This window comes from Amaranthus tricolor, chromosome 6 (assembly GCF_026212465.1).
Source record: "Amaranthus tricolor cultivar Red isolate AtriRed21 chromosome 6, ASM2621246v1, whole genome shotgun sequence".
Classification (NCBI taxonomy): domain Eukaryota; kingdom Viridiplantae; phylum Streptophyta; class Magnoliopsida; order Caryophyllales; family Amaranthaceae; genus Amaranthus; species Amaranthus tricolor.
This window is the reverse complement of record NC_080052.1, coordinates 14606275-14614674: the sequence shown is the minus strand read 5'-3', so window position 1 is coordinate 14614674 and position 8400 is coordinate 14606275. Positions and strand designations below refer to the sequence as shown.

General features: G+C 37.5%; 1 long non-coding RNA gene across 1 annotated transcript; it reads right to left on the bottom strand.

Annotated features, from left to right (window-relative positions):
- Positions 1 to 2929: 2929 nt before the first annotated feature.
- On the bottom strand, positions 2930 to 3428 carry LOC130814582 (uncharacterized). Its single transcript, XR_009042455.1, has 2 exons — positions 3293 to 3428; positions 2930 to 3167 (listed from the first exon to the last, which is right to left on the bottom strand). It is a non-coding gene; the product is annotated as an uncharacterized LOC130814582 (long non-coding RNA).
- Positions 3429 to 8400: the final 4972 nt, after the last annotated feature.

Sequence of the window (8400 nt, the reverse complement as noted above, 5' to 3'; positions counted from 1 at the left end):
GATGTACCTAACATAAGACATGTAAAATTAGGACGTATATTTTACAAGTATTGTAGTATCTCTTACTTACAAGGGCAACAAAAAAATTAACCTTTCACGATCAGTAGGAAATTAATCAATTCCCCATAATGAGTAACATGCATTTATTGAAATTCAATCTACCCAGTAACAAGTTTATTGTAAGTATCAAGCAATGCGGAAAAATTAACCCAAAAACAGATTTTTTTCAGATATATTTCAGAAACCTGTGTTCAAGTTCTAAGCAAAATTGAGCGACTTGATTCAACCTCTGCATACATAGGGAGGGAGATGAAAGAGACGGCTCGATGTAAAGAAATTTCAAATTCGAAAATCTCAAGGTCTATTTCTACCAATAATATTGAGCAAGATGGTGGGAGAAACAATTGCTTTTCAAATAAGTACTTAGATAAAAAACCTAAAAAGGTATAATTGATCCAAATATGGATAGCCCACAAGTCAAGATAAGCCAAGCCAAGACAAACCAACGAGGATACATGGCTGAGCAACCTACTGATTGGATGCTCACCGACTTACCCGCTGACCTTGCTGATTTGGACGTGACAATTAAGGAAGGACAGTCCCAAGCCAGACCAAACATGAGTATCCAAGCATGGCAAAGTCAAGAGGAATCAATGAGGAACCTCACAGCAACACTCAAGCCAGACAAAGACATGCATTCTGGTTAGCAGACAACAAAGCAGCCATCTGACGACCAGCCTACCTTGCGCACAATAGAACGCCTGGTCTCGTGCACGTATCAACATGGAAACTCAAGGGATGGCATCTTTGGACATGGAAGAAAAAGCCAAGACTCAGAGTTAGCACGGAGAGTCCTCACAGAGCCCACAAGATTAGCTCCAAGGTCATGTGTTCGCCTGATATTTGATAATGGCTGATCCAGAATACTGCCAGCCATCACCTGCTGAACAGCAGACCTTCAAGCTAATCCACGGAGTCAACCTGAGCATCCTAGGATACACCAAGGGTAGTTTTGGAATCTCTATACATGGACCTTTCCATCAACACCTTAAGTGCCTCCTAACGATCACAGTAAGACACCAAGAGAGGGAGCTGAAAGTCCCCTGTCAGACAGATCAGAGCGGAAGAGATGGAAGAATACTTAACATTCTGTTTTCTGATTTTTGTTGTTTAAAACGTGTAAATAATAGCCACGTGTTACTTTTTAGCCGTTATTATGGTTTGGCTTAGGCTTAGATCTTATAGAAGATCTCATAGCTCTATAAATAAGAGGCCTAATCCCTTGTAATAGTTCAGTTCAGATTAATCAATACAAGTTCATTCCAGTAATTGTGTTTGCAATTGCTTTTCCGTGAGAGTCTCTTTGTGAGTGAAAGCAAGGTGATATTCCGGGTAATTCCACAAAGATTGAGAGAGTGCCTTTCAATTGGAGTATGAGGACGAGGCTAATCAATCCAATGCGGGTTATTTGTCTCTATCCACGGCCAAAGGACCACTTCTTGGAGTTGTTCTGGCCAGCCTTCTTGTTCGTTGTTCAGAACAGAAGGTGTATGTGCGTGTGTCATTGAGTCCGGTTTGAGGTTTGACATTGATTCTTGGAAGAGTTCTTCGTGTTCTTGGAACATTCATCCCATATATGCATCAACTTGGTATCAGAGCCTAAGTTCTGAGAAGGGACAAGGACAAGGGAGTATCAATAAAGTCAGGTAACAAGCTATTTTTCACATTCTGAGAAGGAGTGATCAGAGAGAAAGGTATAGTGTGATTTTTGTTTCAATTTCGCCAATACAGGTACGTTTCAACTTCTCTTTGTTAATAATTCGTTTACAATAAAGGATTACAGAATATATTTGATCATTATACGCATTTGATTGTAGAATGAAAAAAATTCTGAAATTCTGATTATCGTATCATTGAATGCGCATCAAATTGATTTCTGAAAATCTGTTCTGAGTCACTATACATATCAAATTTTGTCAATTAATTCATTTACATTCGATTGTTGAACGTCCTAAGTGAATGTTTGTTGAAATTTGATGACAATTGCGATTTAACTGTTTGAACATTGAGTTTTCGCTGAAGAAATTGTCAAATTCGATTTTGATTCTTGTATTTCGATTATCTGATTGTTGTGGATATTATAGCTGTTAGGAATTAGATAGATTTGTGTATATATCATTGGATATCACATTCGTTTGAAGAAGATTGATTGTAACATTCTGATTTGCGAAAACTCTTTGAGAAAAACTAGGGTTTACATTTGTTGCTGCATTAGTTATCTGAAACACTTAATATCATTAGGCTATTCTCTAAATTCATGTACGAAATTTGTAATCCATGATATTACATTGCTTAATAATCATTGCATAAAGAAATTCAGAAAACAAAAGATTGAAGAACAAACCAGCAGTCATTCATTTTCATTCAACCAGAAATCTTTGAACATTAATTTGTTTGCAACAAATTTGTTCTACTTCTTGTATGATTGGCTAAATTTGATCATAATCAAAAGATTTTGGGGTAACAATTCTAAAATCCAAGTATTACTTGTTGAATCCTTATTGTTGACAGAAGGTATTGAATCTTTCTATACCAAGTTTCTGATTTATTGTGCAGCTGAAGTTTACTCATTGTTTGCTGCATTTGATTCTCTATAGATAATTGAGCGCATTAGATTGTTTGATTTTTGTTTAGGTTTTAATTTTGCATTGCCTAACATCATATTCATCTCATACTTGCATCATATTCTTCATATTCATCAACCATCATCATACTTGCATCATCATCATTGTATGTGCATCAATTGGTATCAATTGGTATTCTTCTGTATTGTCTGAAAAATGTTAATTACAATAGGTTGTTCTTTGAATCCATGTGTAAGTTTGTAATTCATTATAGTCATTGCATGAAACAATGTAGAAGCAAAATCTGAAGAAAATCAGTCATTCATTTGTCCTGAAATCTGTAAGCATTGACTGACAGTGTGATAAATTTGCTCTATTTTCTGTGTGTTTGGTTAACATTGATTCTAATTAGGAGATCTTGGTGTAAAATTTCAAAGAATCTGAACTCTAAGTTTCTGTGTGCTTTCCTCTTACTGCTGTCAGAAGACATTCAATCCATCTGTGCTGTGCTCCTGACTTGTGCATCTGGAATCATCACCTTACCTGCTGATTCAGAAAGAATAAATTCATTGTTGTGCATCTTAATTGAGCATCTAAAAAATCAGTTTCCTTTGCTGCTATCAGAAGATAACCATCAGTTATACTGTATTCTTGTTACTGCTGTGCACCTGAATTCTTGCTTCGTTTGTTGCTGTCAGGAAGTGTACATTCATCTGCATATTGCCTTGGTACTATTTTACAATTGAGACATCACATTATTTGCTGCTGTTAGAAAGTGTCAAATTATTTGTGCTTGTTTTTGAACATTAACAGTAAAAACATATTGCTGAAACCTCTGAGTAATTTGCGTTTCTTGCTACTGCTAACAAGTGGAATTTGCTTTCCTGCTGTGTTCTTGATTTTACCTGCACATCTAAGTCATTGCATGATCTACTGCTGTAAGGAAAATTCAGTTCAGTACGCTTGTCCTTGGAAACTAACAGTGAGTGCATATTGATGGTGCAGCCAAAAATTTTGCATTTCTTGATTACTGACAGAATGTATTAGTTGCTTTCCTACTGCGTTTGTTATTGTTTGTACATTCATCTTCGTTTCTGAAAAATTACTGTTTAAGGATTCTTGAATTGTGGCTCTGAGAATATCATGAATTTGGATGAAAGACTTGCTGAGATGACCCTTGCCATCCAACAACTCACACATACAGTGACTAAAATTAACATGAACCAACGGGAAAGGATAGTACACGCACGCAATAATGAAAGAACCACAGAGAATGAAACACTTAGATTAGATGTTGCTGATTTTGGGGGAACAACACACGACCCTGAGGATTACTTGGAATGGGAGGCCGGATTAGAAAGGTACTTTGAATTCAACAAAACCTCTGAAAAACAACAATACAAACTAGCCAAAATCAAGTTAAACCAATTAGCTGCCTTATGGCTTGAGGGAATTCAGAAGCAAAGAAGGAGGGAGAACAGGGAGAAGATTAACACTTGGACCAAACTGAAGAAACACCTCAGGAAGAAATACGTGCCCTCATCCTATAGACAACTAACAAATCTTACACCCCTATCCCCATATAAGACCATTGCTGCTCCTACAAAGCAAAAGAAGGCAAGCTATGTGTTGAACAAGAGTGACTGCTACAAGGGAATTCAGAATGAGAAAGACTCTGTGCATCTGTTCACTAAAAAAATTAATGAGAGCCTAAGCCAGCAACAGCACAAAACCTTGACATTATTAGAAGATAAGGCATTAGATCTTGAGTTGATTAAACCCTTAATTGTTACTAGTAATGAGATAAACAAACTACATCAGGAAAACCCATCTACATACTGTGGTGTAAAGAATTTTCAATTCATAGAAGACAAGAAAACAAGCTGTGTTGTGAATAGGAGTGAATGTTACCAAGAAATTCAGAAGGGGAAGGAATCCGTGCATATGTTCACTAAAGAGATTAGTGAGAACCAAGCCCAACAACAATCCAAAACCTTGAAATCAGTAGGGGATGAAGCGTTAGACACTGAGTTGATTAAAACTATACCTATTGATGATGTTGGATTAAAGAAGGAAAATATGTTCACTACAAGGATTAGTGAGGAACAAGTCAAACAGCAAACCGAAGCATTAAAAACATTCGAAGATGCAGCAGTAGACCTGGAGTTGTTTAAACCTATGACTATTAATGATACGGAATTGAACAAGCTGCACCAAGTCAGTTCAATTACATGCGGTGATGTAAGTGGTATTTATTTCGTAGAAGACACAATTGCTGACATTCATCATGTTTGCAGGTACTTTGCAAATGCTGAACAAAAGACTATAAAGGTGCTGCAACCACAAAACGAACACAAAAAGCAAATCGTAATATAAGAGGAACAGTGCAGTACCAAATGAGAAGCTGACAACAAGCCAAGGGAACTGCAGGAAGGGACTTTTACTTGGATGCATTTGGACCTCCTGGACACCTATGGTATGTCGAAGGCTTTCAACTTAGATGACTTCAAACAGCATGAGAGCAACGCAGAATTGAGGACAATTCTGTTTAAAGAAGGAGGGAATGATCCAAATATGGATAGCCCACAAGTCAAGATAAGCCAAGCCAAGACAAACCAACGAGGATACATGGCTGAGCAACCTACTGATTGGATGCTCACTGACTTACCCGCTGACCTTGCTGATTTGGACGTGACAATTAAGGAAGGACAGTCCCAAGCCAGACCAAACATGAGTATCCAAGCATGGCAAAGCCAAGAGGAATCAATGAGGAACCTCACAGCAACACTCAAGCCAGACAAAGACATGCATTCTGGTTAGCAGACAACAAAGCAGCCATCTGACGACCAGCCTACCTTGCGCACAATAGAACGCCTGGTCTCGTGCACGTATCAACATGGAAACTCAAGGGATGGCATCTTTGGACATGGAAGAAAAAGCCAAGACTCAGAGTTAGCTCGGAGAGTCCTCACAGAGCCCACAAGATTAGCTCCAAGGTCATGTGTTCGCCTGATATTTGATAATGGCTGATCCAGAATACTGCCAGCCATCACCTGCTGAACAGCAGACCTTCAAGCTAATCCACGGAGTCAACCTGAGCATCCTAGGATACACCAAGGGTAGTTTTGGAATCTCTATACATGGACCTTTCCATCAACACCTTAAGTGCCTCCTAACGATCACAGTAAGACACCAAGAGAGGGAGCTGAAGGTCCCCTGTCAGACAGATCAGAGCGGAAGAGATGGAAGAATACTTAACATTCTGTTTTCTGATTTTTGTTGTTTAAAACGTGTAAATAATAGCCACGTGTTACTTTTTAGCCGTTATTATGGTTTGGCTTAGGCTTAGATCTTATAGAAGATCTCATAGCTCTATAAATAAGAGGCCTAATCCCTTGTAATAGTTCAGTTCTGATTAATCAATACAAGTTCATTCCAGTAATTGTGTTTGCAATCGCTTTTCCGTGAGAGTCTCTTTGTGAGTGAAAGCAAGGTGATATTCCGGGTAATTCCACAAAGATTGAGAGAGTGCCTTTCAATTGGAGTGTGAGGACGAGGCCAATCAATCCAGTGCGGGTTATTTGTCTCTATCCACGGCCAAAGGACCACTTCTTGGAGTTGTTCTGGCCAGCCTTCTTGTTCGTTGTTCAGAATAGAAGGTGTATGTGCGTGTGTCATTGAGTCCGGTTTGAGGCTTGACATTGATTCTTGGAAGAGTTCTTCGTGTTCTTGGAACGTTCATCCCATATATGCATCAGTATAATTGAGAAATTTAGGGAAAAAAAACGATAATGAAGGGAGTGAGAAGATTGCTAATTGAAAACTCTAATCGAAAATCCTAATTGAAAAACCAAAAACCCAACTAACAAAGAATGAATTTGACCGCTAATTGAAAATGAAATGAGAAGATTGCTAATTGAAAACCCTAATCAAAAATTTTAATTGAAAAATGAAAACAGAGCCAACAAATGAAGACGAACACTTACCTCAATTCTTGAACATATGAACTCTTGAAAGGAAAATGAAATTGATTTGAACTCTGAATATATGAAGAAGCTAATGAGGAGTGGGAGGAGTGACTGATATGAAGGAAGTTTCATCCTTGCAAATTGGGTGATATTGGGTGGGAAATGAAAAACAAGGGAGTGGGAGGATTTACAAGTAGGACGAGTTATTTGCTATTTTCAGGAAAATGGTGACATTCGGTGGAAAACGAAACAAAAAAATTAATCCGCGAGATAAATTGTATTTTTGCAACAAATTTGTAGTTCAAATGTATACACAGCAAAGGATAAATTTGTAGCCCAAAGTGTCTATTTTGGGCCATAAACAGCTAATTTGTAGACTGAAAGTTACCTTTAAGCGTCAAAAAAATACAATTGAAGTCCAAGTGTACTCCTTTGGGCACACGTACAAAATTTGTCGTCCAAGTGTAATCCACAAATGGAAATTTTGTACCCAACTGTATGTATGTGCCACAAAAATTTGTCGCCCAAAAGTCAATAATGTTGTCCAATAAATACCTTTTTCTTGTAGTGTACTGAGGTAGATAATGTAGGGACTATCATGGTAGATGAGGTGGATGTTGAAAGTGTTGATGTGGCAGATAAGATTGTAGATGAGTTGGAAAGTACAAATGCACTGTTGATGTTGGGGAAAAGGGTCCACCAGTTAAAGATATGGGTTTTAAAAAACCTTTGAGTGCTAACCCTAGATCTAAAACAAAACACTCAACTGCTATTCCAACCCAAACTCACAGCAACCGAGGTAGACCACATAGAGGAGGAAGAATCTGATTTTGATTATAGTAGTGATGAAGATTATAGTGGTGGTGATGAGGATGAATCTGAGGATGATGCTGATTTGTTTGCAGAAAACGTAGTTTATGGTCTTTATGATGTGTTTATAGGTGATGATGAAATTACATTAGCAGTAGATAAGGAGATTGATGAAGAAAACAACATACTACAATGGAGAAGGGAATGAACTTGAGTTTGATCATGATGATGTGGGTGCATTGAATGATGATGAGGAAGGTATAAGCAGCTATGCTATATTCAATTCTAAGGTTGATTTCAAGAGTAAGATCAATTTATCTTTAGGCCTTAAATTTCCATCAACATATGTATTTAGAAAAGCTCTAAGGTACCATGCTATTAAATGTGATTACAACTATTATTACTTGCATAATGGTAATAGTAGTAGGATCACTGTGTATTGCTACAATAGATGCAATTGCAGCAAAGCAAAAGTAAGAATTGTTAACTGTGTTTATGGGAAGGAGAAGAAGTGTAATTTTAAGGTTCATGCTGTGAAGTTGAAAGATGAGGAGACACTTCTAATTAGGAGTTATTTTTCCAAGCATACTTGTGGTCACCAATACCAAAATATAAAGTCATTGCTTTGTATTTAGCTGAGAAATACATAAAGGATTGGAGGGAAAATCCAACTTATGAATTAAAGGCGTTTGAAAAAACGGGTTAATAGGGAGTTAGGTTGTGAAGTGAAGTCTTCTAAGTGTTATATGGCAAGAAGAATTACAATGAAAATGATATTTTGTAATGCTAGTGAAGAGTATAGTAGGGTCTGGGATTATACGGATGCAATAAGGAGGTTTAATCCAAGAAGCACTCCAATCGTCAAATGCATTGGAATGAACAAACCACCACCTTTGTTCCAAAGGATGTATATATGCTTGCTAGCATGTAAGGAGGGTTTTGTTGCTAATTATAGGCCTATTCTAGGTGTTGATGGGGCATATTTGAAGGGACAATTC